At 39.7% G+C, this 15,706-nt stretch overlaps 1 non-coding gene across 1 annotated transcript; it reads right to left on the reverse strand.

The window, feature by feature from the left end:
- Positions 1 to 3,483: 3,483 nt before the first annotated feature.
- Positions 3,484 to 5,478, reverse strand: LOC121467457. Its single transcript, XR_005977515.1, has one exon. It is a non-coding gene; the product is annotated as a small subunit ribosomal RNA (ribosomal RNA).
- Between the last annotated feature and the right edge of the window lie 10,228 nt (positions 5,479 to 15,706).

Consider the following 15,706-nt stretch of genomic DNA (forward strand, 5'->3'; position numbering starts at 1 on the left):
TATAACCACGAGATCAGGTACAAGCCCGGAGTAGCTAATGTGGTAGCGGATGCGTTGTCCCGGGCCCCCGCAGAAATTAATTCAATCAGCTCCTCAGCATCAGCCAATAGCGACGAAAGCTCGTCACACAACCTCATATTTTCAGTAGAAGCTCCAATTAACGTATTTAAAAACCAATTATTATTACTGACTGCCGATACAGAATCCTATAGCTTCGAAATGCCATTCCCAACATACCACAGACACATAATTAAACAAAAATCTTACACGGAAGAAAAAATTATTGCAATTTTAACTAGTAAACTTGATCCGAAGCTTATAAACGGAATCATTACATCCGAAGAGGTAATGGGAAAAATTCAAAACATTTACCCTACCTATTTTAAATCATACAAGGTAAGGTTCACTCAAAACGAAATAGACGACGTAACTTCGGAGTCCCAACAAAACGAAATAATTATCCTCGAACATAAACGAGCCCATAGAGATGCAAAAGAGAACAAATTACAAATTTTGAAGAATTATTTTTTTCCACAACTTACCAAGAAAATCCAAGCAATAGTTCAAGCCTGTCAAACATGTAAAGAATCAAAATACGATAGACACCCCCCAAAAGGAGAAATCCAACCGACCCCTATTCCTAATTACCCAGGAGAAATAGTTCACATAGATATTTATATTACCGAAAAACATAGAGTCTTAACGGGAATTGACAAGTTTTCAAAATATGTTCAAGTAAAAATTTTAGAGTCAAGAGCATCTGAAGATATTAAAAATCCGTTGAGGGAAATGTTAATTGCTTTCGGTATGCCGAAATGGATAATAATGGACAACGAACGATCATTTGGCTCAGCAGCAATAAAGTTTATGTTAGAAGATGAACTCAAAATATCATTACACACCACTGCACCGTACGCATCGACAAGTAACGGACAAATAGAAAGGTTTCATTCAACCCTATCTGAAATCATGCGGTGTCTCAAAAAAGACAACGGGAGCATATCATTTGAAGATTTAATCTTTAAAGCAGTCCAAGAATATAATAAATCGATACATTCTGTAACAAAAGAAAGACCCATAGACATATTTTTCAGAAGCACAATTTCTAGTTCAACAGAAGATATAGAAAAGAAACGAGAAGAAATAAAAAAGAAAATTAAAAATAAACAAACAGCCGACCTCGAATACCATAATCAAGGAAAAATATTACCAAAACTTTTTAAGCCAGGCGAAACTGTACATGTAAAAATAGATAAAAGATTAGGAACTAAACTTACACCTAGATACAAAACCGAGAAAGTAGCGGAAAATAGAACGACCACCATTAAAACACAAACCGGAAAAATCATACATAAAAATAATATAAGAACATAATTTTTCAGATTATTTTTACCAACATGCTTGGGAATAACTACAGTCCTCGACTATTCCAATTCACAGAACAATTCACGACTATCAGATCTTAGAAGACAAGATAAATGAGCAGCTAGAAAACAACAATAGACAAGTAGTAATTAACAGATTAATTAATCAAAAAATAAACCAACTTACTAACGCTACTAATGCAATGTTGAAAATTACCCAGAGCTCGGAAGAAATCATAAATCAGAAAGCAAATATTTTAAAGTATAAAATTCAATTAATAAAAGAAGAAATAATTAACATAATATACGCAATTACATGGGCCAAATCTAATACAATAAATTCATTTGTACTTACAAACACAGAAACCAAAATAGTGGAAGAAATTTTTAAAAAAAGAAAATAACTTATTTTTTAACATAGAAGAATTATTGGAATTTGCTCGAATCAAGTTAGCCACAAATGGCAACGACCTTATTTACATTATTAGCTTACCAACCATTGAATCAGATAATTGTAGAACTTTAAAAATTAAAGCAATAAAAAAAAGCCCAAATAATCAATGATATAAAATATGAAAAATTTTTTAGAATGTAAGAGACAATTATTGGCAATAATTAAACCTTGTGAATCCTATAATGATAAGACAATTTGTAATTCAGAAAATTTGTTAGACTTAAGCAATGATACTTGCGTAAACGCTCTATTAAACCTTCGAGAACCAGAATGTAAGATGATCAACAATCAACATATACCGGATTTCGAAGAAATACTACCAGGCACCATCCTGCTAAACAACTTCAATGGACCAGTCTCACTAGATGAAAAACTTCTACAACTGCAAGGCTCTTTCATAATACAATATCGTAATTCGACGGTAACAATTGGTGAAACCATCTTCAAGTCAAATGAAATCAACGTAGTCGAACCAGAACCTCCGTTATTCCAACTATTGGGCGAAAAGACTAAGTTAGAGGAAGTTCTCTCACTACAAATGGTCAAGGAACTCAACATTAACAACACAAAAGCGCTGGAAAAATTAAGAAGCAAGGCAACCATAGAATCTTCCGTTAGCTACGGATCCGCCATCATCCTACTACTACTTATAATAGGATCAATCACGGAACTCCTACGAAGACGTAGGTCAACGGAAAGGACACCAGTTTCTGTGCCAGAAACGCAAGAAAAGCCCACGCACTCCGGACCTGTACTCTACTACGTTGCGACCGAGGACAGTCGCGTTTAAGGAGGGAAGAGTTAACACCCAAAATAATACAATTTCTCAGACAGAGGAAATGAGTAAGCATTGATTGCACAACAAACAGCAAAGCAATGCCCTCAATAATAGAGTTTCCCAAACCGAAGAAGAAAGCATTAATTGCACAACTAACAGCAAAGCAATGCTCTCAATAAAGTTCTAACGAACTTAGCTTGCACCTTTTGGTCAGCGATCGTGGGAATGCAGAATAGCCAATTTCCAAAGTTGATCGAACTCAACTTAGTGCATACAACAAAAACTATAATTAAAATGCACTGGCCAATTACAATTAAGTTTGGCCAACGGCGACGGCGACCAAGAGCAGCAACCAATAATATGAAAGAACGTCAGCAGAAACATCAACAGCGGCAGAGACGGCGGCAGCGATGGAGCGACGCGTAGCTATAAAAACAATTGTTTAATCTAAGTAAGTTAGTTCTTAATCCAACTCAATAAAGGAAAGTTTGATTTTTTTATATAAAAATCATAACCAATCTTTTAACTTATATTATATATTTAACATATCGTATATATATCTTCCAGCTATCTGTATCTCTAATCGATTGGCCAGGTCGATTTTTATTTTATGGACATCAGAGCCTCCGCCCACGACTCGTAATTGATATCTCATAATAATTACTCGGCATTGGACACCATTTGCTCGAGCTATTTAAGTCCATAGGACTATACTTTTCTTTCATTAAAACGCTTTAAATTAGATAAGATATTTTGATATATTTTTTGACATATTTATATATATATATATATAGATTATATAATATAATATATTTTTTGGCAAATTTATTTTTTTTGTATTATTAAATAATACAAAATTTTGTGTTAACGGTAAAGATATTATACAATAATGATCCTTCCGCAGGTTCACCTACGGAAACCTTGTTACGACTTTTACTTCCTCTAAATAATCAAGTTCGGTCAACTTTTGCGAAACAACCGTAACACGCAAGGCGTCACAGTGATCACGTCCGGAGACCTCACTAAATAATTCAATCGGTAGTAGCGACGGGCGGTGTGTACAAAGGGCAGGGACGTAATCAATGCGAGTTAATGACTCACACTTACTGGGAATTCCAAGTTCATGTGAACAGTTTCAGTTCACAATCCCAAGCATGAAAGTGGTTCAGCGGTTTACCCGGACCTCTCGGTCTAGGAAATACACGTTGATACTTTCATTGTAGCGCGCGTGCAGCCCAGGACATCTAAGGGCATCACAGACCTGTTATTGCTCAATCTCATTATTGCTAGACGCAATTTGTCCATTTAAGAAGCTAGTGTCCTTATAATGGGACAAACCAACAGGTACGGCTCCACTTATATAAACACATTCAAACACAATAAACATTTTACTGCCACCATGAATGAAGGCTATATAAGCTTCAACACCATAATCCTGAAGATATCTATTTAATATATTTGAGTCTCGTTCGTTATCGGAATTAACCAGACAAATCACTCCACGAACTAAGAACGGCCATGCACCACCACCCATAGATTCGAGAAAGAGCTATCAATCTGTCTTACACACTTATGTTCGGACCTGGTAAGTTTTCCCGTGTTGAGTCAAATTAAGCCGCAGGCTCCACTCCTGGTGGTGCCCTTCCGTCAATTCCTTTAAGTTTCAGCTTTGCAACCATACTTCCCCGGAGCCCAAAAGCTTTGGTTTCCCGGGAAGCGACTGAGAGAGCCATAAAAGTAGCTACACCCAATTGCTAGCTGGCATCGTTTATGGTTAGAACTAGGGCGGTATCTGATCGCCTTCGAACCTCTAACTTTCGTTCTTGATTAATGAAAACATCTTTGGCAAATGCTTTCGCTTAAGTTAGTCTTACGACGGTCCAAGAATTTCACCTCTCGCGTCGTAATACTAATGCCCCCAAACTGCTTCTATTAATCATTACCTCTTGATCTGAAAACCAATGAAAGCAGAACAGAGGTCTTATTTCATTATCCCATGCACAGAATATTCAGGCATTTGAAGCCTGCTTTAAGCACTCTAATTTGTTCAAAGTAATTGTACCGGCCCACAATAACACTCGTTTAAGAGCACTAATGCAGGTTTTTAAATAGGAGGAACATATGAAAAAAATACAAGTATTTAAACATATATAAGAACTCCACCGGTAATACGCTTACATACATAAAGGTATAGTACTAACCACAATTGTAAGTTGTACTACCCGTATGAAGCACAAGTTCAACTACGAACGTTTTAACCGCAACAACTTTAATATACGCTATTGGAGCTGGAATTACCGCGGCTGCTGGCACCAGACTTGCCCTCCAATTGGTCCTTGTTAAAGGATTTAAAGTGTACTCATTCCAATTACAGGGCCTCGGATATGAGTCCTGTATTGTTATTTTTCGTCACTACCTCCCCGAGCTGGGAGTGGGTAATTTACGCGCCTGCTGCCTTCCTTAGATGTGGTAGCCGTTTCTCAGGCTCCCTCTCCGGAATCGAACCCTGATTCCCCGTTACCCGTTGCAACCATGGTAGTCCTAGATACTACCATCAAAAGTTGATAGGGCAGACATTTGAAAGATCTGTCGTCGGTACAAGACCATACGATCTGCATGTTATCTAGAGTTCAACCAGTATAACGATCTTGCGATCGCTTGGTTTTAGCCTAATAAAAGCACATGTCCCATAAGGTTCATGTTTTAATTGCATGTATTAGCTCTAGAATTACCACAGTTATCCAAGTAACTGTTAACGATCTAAGGAACCATAACTGATATAATGAGCCTTTTGCGGTTTCACTTTTAATTCGTGTGTACTTAGACATGCATGGCTTAATCTTTGAGACAAGCATATAACTACTGGCAGGATCAACCAGAATAATGTTTTTAATTCATATTACTTTCATATTTTTAAAATAGAAATTAGTAATACAAATTTATTATAGAGTATTTTTCTTTAAATTGCATTTAGGAGGGAGGAAAATAATCTTGATACGAATATGGCTATTTTTGTTTAGCTTCATAATCGTTTTAAAATTCTTTATATTTGTTACACGCCACGTTTGCCCACAGTAACTAGAATTTTTTCATATATAATTCTATAATATATTTCATATTTACATATTTCATTTTAAAATATCATTTTATTTCGCCATACATATATATTTCACACATGTACCAATTATTTTTGATTAACCAATATAAATATTGAGTTAAATCATTTGTATTTTTATGATAAATTTAAAATCTATCATTTCCATATAACTCTCTGGTAATATATCACATAAAACCGAGCGCATATGAAACATTTATAATATATATATAATATATATAACAACAGCACTAATAATAACATTAGCCTGAATTAGATTAACGATAAAGGTCGGAAAACAATTGTTGCCATATAATAATATATACAACCTTGGCTTTCGTTTTCAACATTATTATCTAAAAAGTGATGACACTTAATATTAACCGTATCAAGCCAAGTCTCGTATTCGCAAGAATCAAGATACAAAACATACGGAAAATATTTAATTTTGCTATTAAATTGACAAAATTATATGAATATCATAAATTTTGTTCAACTATAGATGGACAACCACTGACCATCCTATATGTGTTTTTCGACACGTTGTCTTGAAATCGGGTATTTTCAATTCTATTTGCCACCCAACATATGGGATATCTCAACTAATATTGATCAATATCGATATGTTTCACATTTTCCATACATTTCATATATAATATATCAATACTATTGATTTATTACAACATTTTCATATATATGAATGTTATTTATTATAGGAATTCACAAAATCATATTAATATAATATGTTCTGAGAAATACCCATATATTTGGTTGCCAGCCAACAGGCACTACCCTATATATGTTTTTGGACACGCCGTCTTTAAACTGCATGTTTACAGTACTAAAAGTCTGCCTTCATATGAATTTCCTCCATATACTTGAGGAAATTGAAGGAATATTTTATATTTTCCATACATTTCATATATAATATATCAATAATATTGATATATCACAACATTTTCATATATATGAATGTTATTTATTATAGGTATTCACAATATAATATTAATTTTATATGTTCTGAGAAATACCCATATATTTGGTTGCCAGCCAACAGGCACTACCCTATATATGTTTTTGGACACCCCGTCTTTAAACTGCGTGTTTACAGTACTAAAAGTCTGCCTTCATATGAATTTCCTCCATATACTTGAGGAAATTGAAGGAATATTTTATATTTTCCATACATTTCATATATAATATATCAATAATATTGATATATCACAACATTTTCATATATATGAATGTTATTTATTATAGGTATTCACAATATAATATTAATTTTATATGTTCTGAGAAATACCCATATATTTGGTTGCCAGCCAACAGGCACTACCCTATATATGTTTTTGGACACGCCGTCTTTAAACTGCATGTTTACAGTACTAAAAGTCTGCCTTCATATGAATTTCCTCCATATACTTGAGGAAATTGAAAGAATATTTTATATTTTCCATACATTTCATTTATAATATATCAATAATATTGATATATCACAACATTTTCATATATATGAATGTTATTTATTATAGGTATTCACAATATAATATTAATTTTATATGTTCTGAGAAATACCCATATATTTGGTTGCCAGCCAACAGGCACTACCCTATATATGTTTTTGGGCACGCCGTCTTTAAACTGCATGTTTACAGTACTGAAAGTCTCCCTTCATTTGAATTTCCTCCATATATTTGAGGAAATTGAAGGAATATTTTATATTTTCCATACATTTCATATATAATATATCAATAATATTGATAAATCACAACATTTTCATATATATGAATGTTATTTATTATAGGTATTCACAATATAATATTAATTTTATATGTTCTGAGAAATACCCATATATTTGGTTGCCAGCCAACAGGCACTACCCTATATATGTTTTTGGACACCCCGTCTTTAAACTGCGTGTTTACAGTACTAAAAGTCTGCCTTCATATGAATTTCCTCCATATACTTGAGGAAATTGAAGGAATATTTTATATTTTCCATACATTCCATATATAATTTATCAATAATATTGATATATGATAACATTTTCATATATATGAATGTTATTTATTATAGGTATTCACAATATAATATTAATATAATATGTTCTGAGAAATACCCATATATTTGGTTGCCAGCCAATAGTCACTTCCCCATATATGTTTTTGGACACGACGTCTTTAAACTGCATGTTTACAGTACTAAAAGTCTCCCTTCATATGAATTTCCTCCATATACTTGAGGAAATTGAAGAAATATTTTATATTTTCCATACATTCCATATATAATATATCAATAATATTGATATATTATAACATTTTCGTATATATGAATGTTATTTATCATAGGAATTCACAAAATCATATTAATATTATATGTTCTGAGAAATACCCATATATTTTGTTGCTTCACTATAAGCAATCCATTGTATGGATATTCTCAATTTACCCAAATGAATATAGATATATTTTTTTAATATTAAATATATTAAATTTCATTTCATTTCATTTCATTCCATTCCATTCCATTTCATTTCATTTCATTTCATTTCATATTCATTTCATTTATTAATTCGAAACTTTTAGTAAATCTTGTTACTTTGACAATTTTTTATCAGCGTCACTAAGTAGATGACGATTCCATTTGGCAACCATAAGGGACTTGTAGTTTTTAGACTCAAATTTTTCATATGGAACATTTTTTTTTGTATATTTGTATATATTTATAATATATATATTTATATTATTTCATAAGCCCATAATTTGAGACTTGTAGACTTGGCGATTTATTTGGCTACCATAAGTGAATTCTAGTTTTTAGGCTCGTATTTTTCATATTAAAAGCCTTTTAATTTGTATGCAAATTTTTGTTTTAGTTTTTCTTCAAATTGTTTAATCGTTAATTTGCCGCCTTTAATAAGGGACTTGTAGTTAGACTCTTTTAATTTGAGATTTTTTTATATGCGTCACTAAGTAAGATGACGATTCATTTGGCTACCAAAAATGACTTGTATTAACAATTTTTTCTTCTTATTTAATATGCATAGATATCATTTCATTTGCCTTTAATAAGAGACATTAGTTTTGCTATCAAGCAAGACTTATTATATTTTGACAATTTATATCTGCGTCACTAAATAGATGACGATTCATTTGGCTACTGTATGTGACTTATAGTCCTAAGATATATAATATCTAAGCTCTTACCTGGAACTTCAGCACTCGGCATTTGTTTTCACATTCGCGTCACTATTAAGATGACGATGCATTTGGCTACCATAAGTGACTTGTAGTTTTTAGGCTCGTATTTTTCATATTAAAAGTCTTTTTTAATATGTATGCAATTTTTCGTTTTAGTTTTTTTTCAAATTGTATATATATATTTAAAATAAATATATATACCGTTTAATTTGCCGCCTTTAATAAAGGGACTTGTAGTAAGACTCTTTTAATTTGACATTTTATTATATGCGTCACTAAGTAAATGACGATTCATTTGGCTACCAAAAAAGACTTGTAGTAAGACTCTTTTAATTTGACATTTTATTATATGCGTCACTAAGTAGATGACGATTCATTTGGCTACCAAAAAAGTGTAGTTTTTAGATTCATATTTTTCATATTAAAATATGTTTATTTTATATGGCTTTATAATTCTTTCTTCTTTAATATGCATAGATATCATTTCATTTGCCTTTAATAAGAGACATAAGTTTTGCTATCAAGCAAGACTTATTATATTTTGACAATTTATATCTGCGTCACTAAATAGATGACGATACAACATTAGGCTACTGTATGTGACTTATACTCTTAAGATATATAATATCACACATTCGCGTCACTATTAAGATGACGATGCATTTGGCTACCTGTTTAATTAGGTTATATCTAATCCATATCATATTTAACCTCCTCCTCCTAATAAAATATATTAATAATATATAACAACAAAAACTATCAAACATATATGATGATAATTTAAATTGATTATGTTATATATTATATATATATATATTTATTATCGAATCATCAAGCAAAGGATAAGCTTCAGTGGATCGCAGTATGGCAGCTGCTCAACCACTTACAACACCTTGCCTGTTACAAAAGTCGTTTACAATTGATTCTAGGCTTTGTCATTGTATTAAATAATGTTTTTATATGTAACTAGCGCGGCATCAGGTGATCGAAGATCCTCCCAATTTACTATGTTACAAATTACATTGGCATCACATCCATTGTCGTTCATAAAATAAATTATAAACTTTAAATGGTTTAGAAAGCCATACAATGCAAATTGCCCCTTATTTATCATTGCAGTCCAGCACGGATACGACCTTAGAGGCGTTCAGGCATAATCCAACGGACGTAGCGTCATACCACTGTTCGCTCGAACAAGTATTGTGCCATTGGTCCGTACCTGCGGTTCCTCTCGTACTACGCAGGAATGCTGTCGCAACAACGTTTTGTCATTAGTAGGGTAAAACTAACCTGTCTCACGACGGTCTAAACCCAGCTCACGTTCCCTTGCATGGGTGAACAATCCAACGCTTGGTGAATTTTGCTTCACAATGATAGGAAGAGCCGACATCAAAGGATCAAAAAGCGACGTCGCTATGAACGCTTGGCCGCCACAAGCCAGTTATCCCTATGGTAACTTTTCTGACACCTCTTGTTAAAAACTCTTTAAACCAAAAGGATCGATAGGCCGAGCTTTTGCTGTCCCTGTGTGTACTGAACACCGAGATCAAGTCAGCATTTGCCCTTTTGCTCTATGTGTGGTTTCTGTCCGCACTGAGCTGGCCTTGGGACACCTCCGTTATTATTTGAGAGATGTACCGCCCCAGTCAAACTCCCTACCTGGCAATGTCCTTGAATTGGATCATACCTGAGTAATTGGAGTTATACCAAATTTTCAAATCAAAAATACATAAATGCACTCCTTTTATTAAAGAATTTGTTTGCGATTATATAACAAACTCGTGATACTTTGATCAAGAAGCTTGCATCAAAACCCAATACCATAAGATATAATAAATATATCCGTATAATGGCTAGGAAATGATACACGTTCCATTTAATCAAGTAAGTAAGGAAACAATAAGAGTAGTGGTATTTCATTGGCGATACCAAACCGAGGTCTAATATCTCCCACTTATTCTACACCTCTTATGTCTCCTTACACTGCCAGATTAGAGTCAAGCTCAAAAGGGTCTTCTTTCCCCGCTAATTATTCCAAGCCCGTTCCCTTGGCTGTGGTTTCGCTAGATAGTAGATAGGGACAGGTGTAAATCAGATCTCTCCGACACTTATTTTACGTGGCGTGTTCCACACTGAAGGGATTACAACCACGGCACTCTAATATACCCACAAGTTGATATATCATGCACCCACAAGTGAGTACATAACACACCCACAAGTGAGTATATAGTGCATGTGTCTAGATTAAGCGCCAGACCAACGCCCCGGACTAGAAGCTATAGCTATGTACATAGCAACCACCCCGGTGTCAATTTGAGTGTTTACTTGTCGGGCAAACACTCCCCCTTGCTGAGGGGCGAGATCATCTAAAATCTCTACTGCTCTATGGGTCACAGCACCCGAGTTGTATAACGCAACTCCACGTCGAACCCGAGAGTTCTACCCGCGATATGGGTGTCAACCACAGCCACCACGATACTCCCACAAGGGGGCCGACCTCAATGGGCAGCCTTGGAACTGCCCAACCCGTGGTACCGAAATTAAGGGCTCGGTAGGCCCTCCCCTTTGGCTCCGACAAGCCCGGATAGGGTGCCCCAGTGCCATATTAGTCGCCTCCTACGACAAGCAATGACAAGCTGTGGCAGTATTCTTCGCCGCTAGCCACACGGCACCGCAGGCTACAAGCCCCTCCTCCGCAACGCGTCATCCGCAAATTCGGTCCTGTCCAGTGTTCCCGGGGTTATTCCCTCGATGGATCCATCCTCCGCCTCTCGAAGACTGCCTGTGCGAACGTTCCTAGGAGACGCATCCTTTCAGGGGTCTCAACTATTCCCGTCACATTCCAGCTGCCTTGTTCCTGTACAACGCCTAGTGCCTCCAAATGGCGCAAGTCCGCGTAAAGGGGGCAAACACATAAAATGTGCAGCCAGTCTTCCAGCTCCCCACCGCATGAGCATGCTGGTGTGTTGCTGAGACTTCTCCCCATCAGAAATGCGTTCAGCGACCCATGTCCTGTCAGCAAAAATCCGGCTCTTAGGGTAAAACCAAAGTCTTTCCTATTGTAAACGAACGCTGCCTCTGGGAAGAATTTGTGCGTCACACGACCGTGTATCGCACCATCCCATCTGAGCTGCCACTCATTTAGCAGACGTTCGTCTAACAACGCCTTTTTGCTGTTCCAGTCCAATTCCGAAAGGTCCTGTCCGGAAAGCCAGTCGCTGTCACTTAGAGACACTCCTTTCCTGAGCTTGAATTTAATTGCACTTCGGTGTGCATCCAAATCCATTGGAGGAGCACCAGCAAGCACCTGCAGTGCCACTGTGGACACTGTGCGGCAAACCGGTAGGCATCCTAAAAGGATTAACCTTTGGCACGATAAAAGACGGTCTCGGCCTTTGCCTCGACTCACCTTGTTGTACCAAACCGAGGCACCAAATAGCACGCAAGGTGTCATTAGACCGGCGTAGATAACACGCTTCGCGCGGGGGCTGAGTCCCCAGTCCACCCGCAGTACACGTGCCAGTGCTGCCGTGACACCCGCCAGTCGGTCTCGCAAAACCTCTATGTGAGGTAGGAAACTCAACCGCTCGCCAATTGTGATACCAAGGTACCGGTATTCCTGTACGTACGGCAGGCTGGCTCCAGCCAGCCGTACCGTAGGGGGTCTCCTCGGGTCTAATTTGCCTTTGAGCAACATGATTGCCGTCTTGCTGGTCGACACACTCACTCCAACTTCAGCTCCCCAGGCTCCGACGATTTCCATCATCTCCGTCCCTTTCCGCTCGATGTCATCACGACTCCTCCCTTCAACAAGGAGAAGTAAGTCGTCTGCATATGCACTTAAGCCACAATGTGTCTCCAAGCGCTGAAGCAGCACATCCATCAGTAGGTTCCATATGAATGGACCACTAATAGACCCTTGCGGGCAGCCCCGTGTGACAGGGACTGTGGCTACTTCATATCTGCTAACGATGCTTGCGCGTCGACCGGAGAAAAAGCTGTTCCACAAGCGGATTTCTCGACAGCCAACGCCAATGAGTCGATCGAGCACTGCGCTCCATTCAACATGGTCAAAGGCACCTTTAAAGTCCACGAAAATTCCGAGAACATGTTTCGCCGTACTGGCAGCAACTGAACTCGTTACGTGCTTCCAGGCGTCCTCCACGCAGCGTCCAGGGGTAAACCCAAATTGCCATCTGCATCTATCCGGTAATAAGTCCTTTACCCGATTCACCATGATTCCCTCAAGTACCTTTCCAAACACTGGCAAAAGGCAAATGCCTCGATAAGAGGCAGGATCACTCCTGTCCTTATCAGGCGCCTTCACCAGAGGTATCACTCTCGGATGCTTCCACTCGGTAGGAAAGTGTCCTTCCGAAAGGCAGCGAGAGTACAGCTCTGTTAGATGCTGAGGGATGGCACGCCATACCTCTTTGACAATCCCGCCCGTGATGCCGTCCATGCCAGGAGAGCGTCTGCTCTTCAGCCTGGCGACGCATGCATCAACCTCGAATGCTTCGAGGGCCGGTGGGGCAACGTCCGGGATGGCGATTGGTGCTGTCATCTCCGCAACTGGAAAAAAGTTACGAAGAAGCACACTTGCACTGTCGTGCCATGTTACGACAAGCTCACCACCCGAACGAAGGCACCCAATTTCGGTTGTCTTCTTGCGACCTCGGCAGATACGGTAGACGTGCCCCCATGGGTCATCTCTGTTCTGTCCCACGAAGTCTCGCCAGTTTTTCTCCTTGACCGCCAGGATGAGCTTCTTGTACTGTCCTGAGGCAAGCCTCAGTTCAGCAGCAAGTTGCCCAGCGTCACCGGTGCCACCCCGGCGCGCTTCCTGTAGCCTGCGCCTCAGTCTCCTGACCTCTTGGCGTTTGGTATTCAGTTCAGGTGTCCACCATATTACCTTTCCCCTAGCTCGCGGTCTCCTGCGTCCTAACACTCCATCGCACACTTCCTGTACAATAGTGCGTAGGGCAGAAATCCGGTCGTCCAACGGCGATTCCAAGTCCTCTATTCCCTCCATTGCACTCCTGATTCCTATTCCGAATCTTCGCCAATTCGCCCTGGAGAGTTTCCACTGCGGTACAAGAACTAAGTTCTCAATTGCACTGCTTGGGTCGGGTGTAATCTCAACATTGATAATGTTGTGATCACTCGATTCCCACGGGATCACTCTCCAGTCGTACGTAGCCCATGTACAGGCTGCTTCATTGACGAAGGTCACGTCGATATCACTCTGGCGTCTGGGCTCAGTGTAATTATCAAACGTGTACTCCTGGCTGGCAACGTTGAGCACTCCGGCTCGGTTTCCAAGTACCCACTCTGCTAGCAGTTGACCCCTTCTGCGATTCTCGCTAGTCCCAGTGTTATCTGGGATTTTGCTGAACCACATAGGAGATACTGCGTTCGCATCTAGGCCGAGGATAGTTGGGTTTCTGCTGGCCAGCAGCAGAACCGCATCCAGGTATCCGATGTAGGGATTGATGTCCGCTCCAAAACGGCAGTATACGGAGCACAAGAAGATTGTGCCATATCTTCCCGTGACTCTCACGCATACTCCGAGCGACGTCGTCAGTTGTGCAATGGGCATGCAGATGGCATCTGGGTCGTCAACAGCGATGGCAGCCTTGCTGTTGGTGTCCTTAAAGACACGCATGTCGGCAGGAAATCCGACGATTTCTCCTCTGTAGTCCACGTAGGGCTCCTGGATCAGCGCAAAGAGATGCCCCGATTCTCTCATCCGAACTGAAAGATCGGGGACCGCCTCACGGCTTCGACCACAATTCGCTTGGATGAGGCTAAACATATTAGTGTCTAGCCTGCACCCTCGCTAGCACCGCGCCGTATATCGGGCATGCACCCGAGAGCATGTAATGCCCTGAGGGCAGCCCTTTATGGCGGCAGTTCCGGCAGTCCACCGGTTTGGTGCACTTTGCTGCGGTGTGGCCGCTCTCTCCGCACTGACGGCAGACGTTCTCCTTGAACCGGCAGTTCTGCACCTTGTGGTCAAATCCAACACACCTATGGCAAGCATAGGTGCGGACCAGCGATCGGCAACGGTATGAGAACCACTTGATGTAGACCCTGCCTACATCAAGTACAGCCAGCGCCTCGTCGTTTACTTCCAGTGCCACGTTGACTGTGGCACCGTCAGCTGCAGACCAGGGCTTTGTCGCCAGGTGCACCGCCTTTTGAAAGTCCTTCAAGGGCAAATCCTCGAAGTTCTTCTCCTTCAACTCCATCATGAACTCCTCAGGTCCTACGGACGTGTCCACATCGAACACCGTCACCCTCGCCTTCTCCGCGGGGTTCTTGGCCACTTTAAGGCCCACCTCGGCGAACTTAGTGGAGGCAACCACTTTGGTTAGCTCCACCTGCGATGGCGTGCGAATTATCGCACCTCCTCGCTTCAGCTCGCGCACCTCGTGCACCCTTACTCCAAGGGCTGGAGCAACTTCCTTACGGACTTTATCCGCAATCTGTCTACCTGACAGCGCCGGGTCGTCGCAGGCCACTACTGCCGACCACGTTTCGCGAATTTTCGCTGGTCGTGGGGCAGCAACGGGGGCGACTGGGACCGCACGAGGGGCAACAAGGTGCGTGCCCAAAGCAGCGGTGGCTGCATATGTGGCAACCGTGGGGGCAGCCGGTGGCGGCATAGCCAGGCGGGACTCCAGTGCTCCGCAGCGCAACATAAGTGCCACGACTAGTTCGTCGTAGCGACTTAAGGCCTCAGACATCCAGCTAGCTTGCTCTTGGCTCATCAAGAGCATGCCACGCCTAGCCATCTTCTGAGCTGTGGAAAGC

Source organism: Drosophila elegans, unplaced genomic scaffold, assembly GCF_018152505.1.
Source record: "Drosophila elegans isolate 14027-0461.03 unplaced genomic scaffold, ASM1815250v1 contig_408, whole genome shotgun sequence".
NCBI classification, from domain to species: Eukaryota; Metazoa; Arthropoda; class Insecta; order Diptera; family Drosophilidae; genus Drosophila; species Drosophila elegans.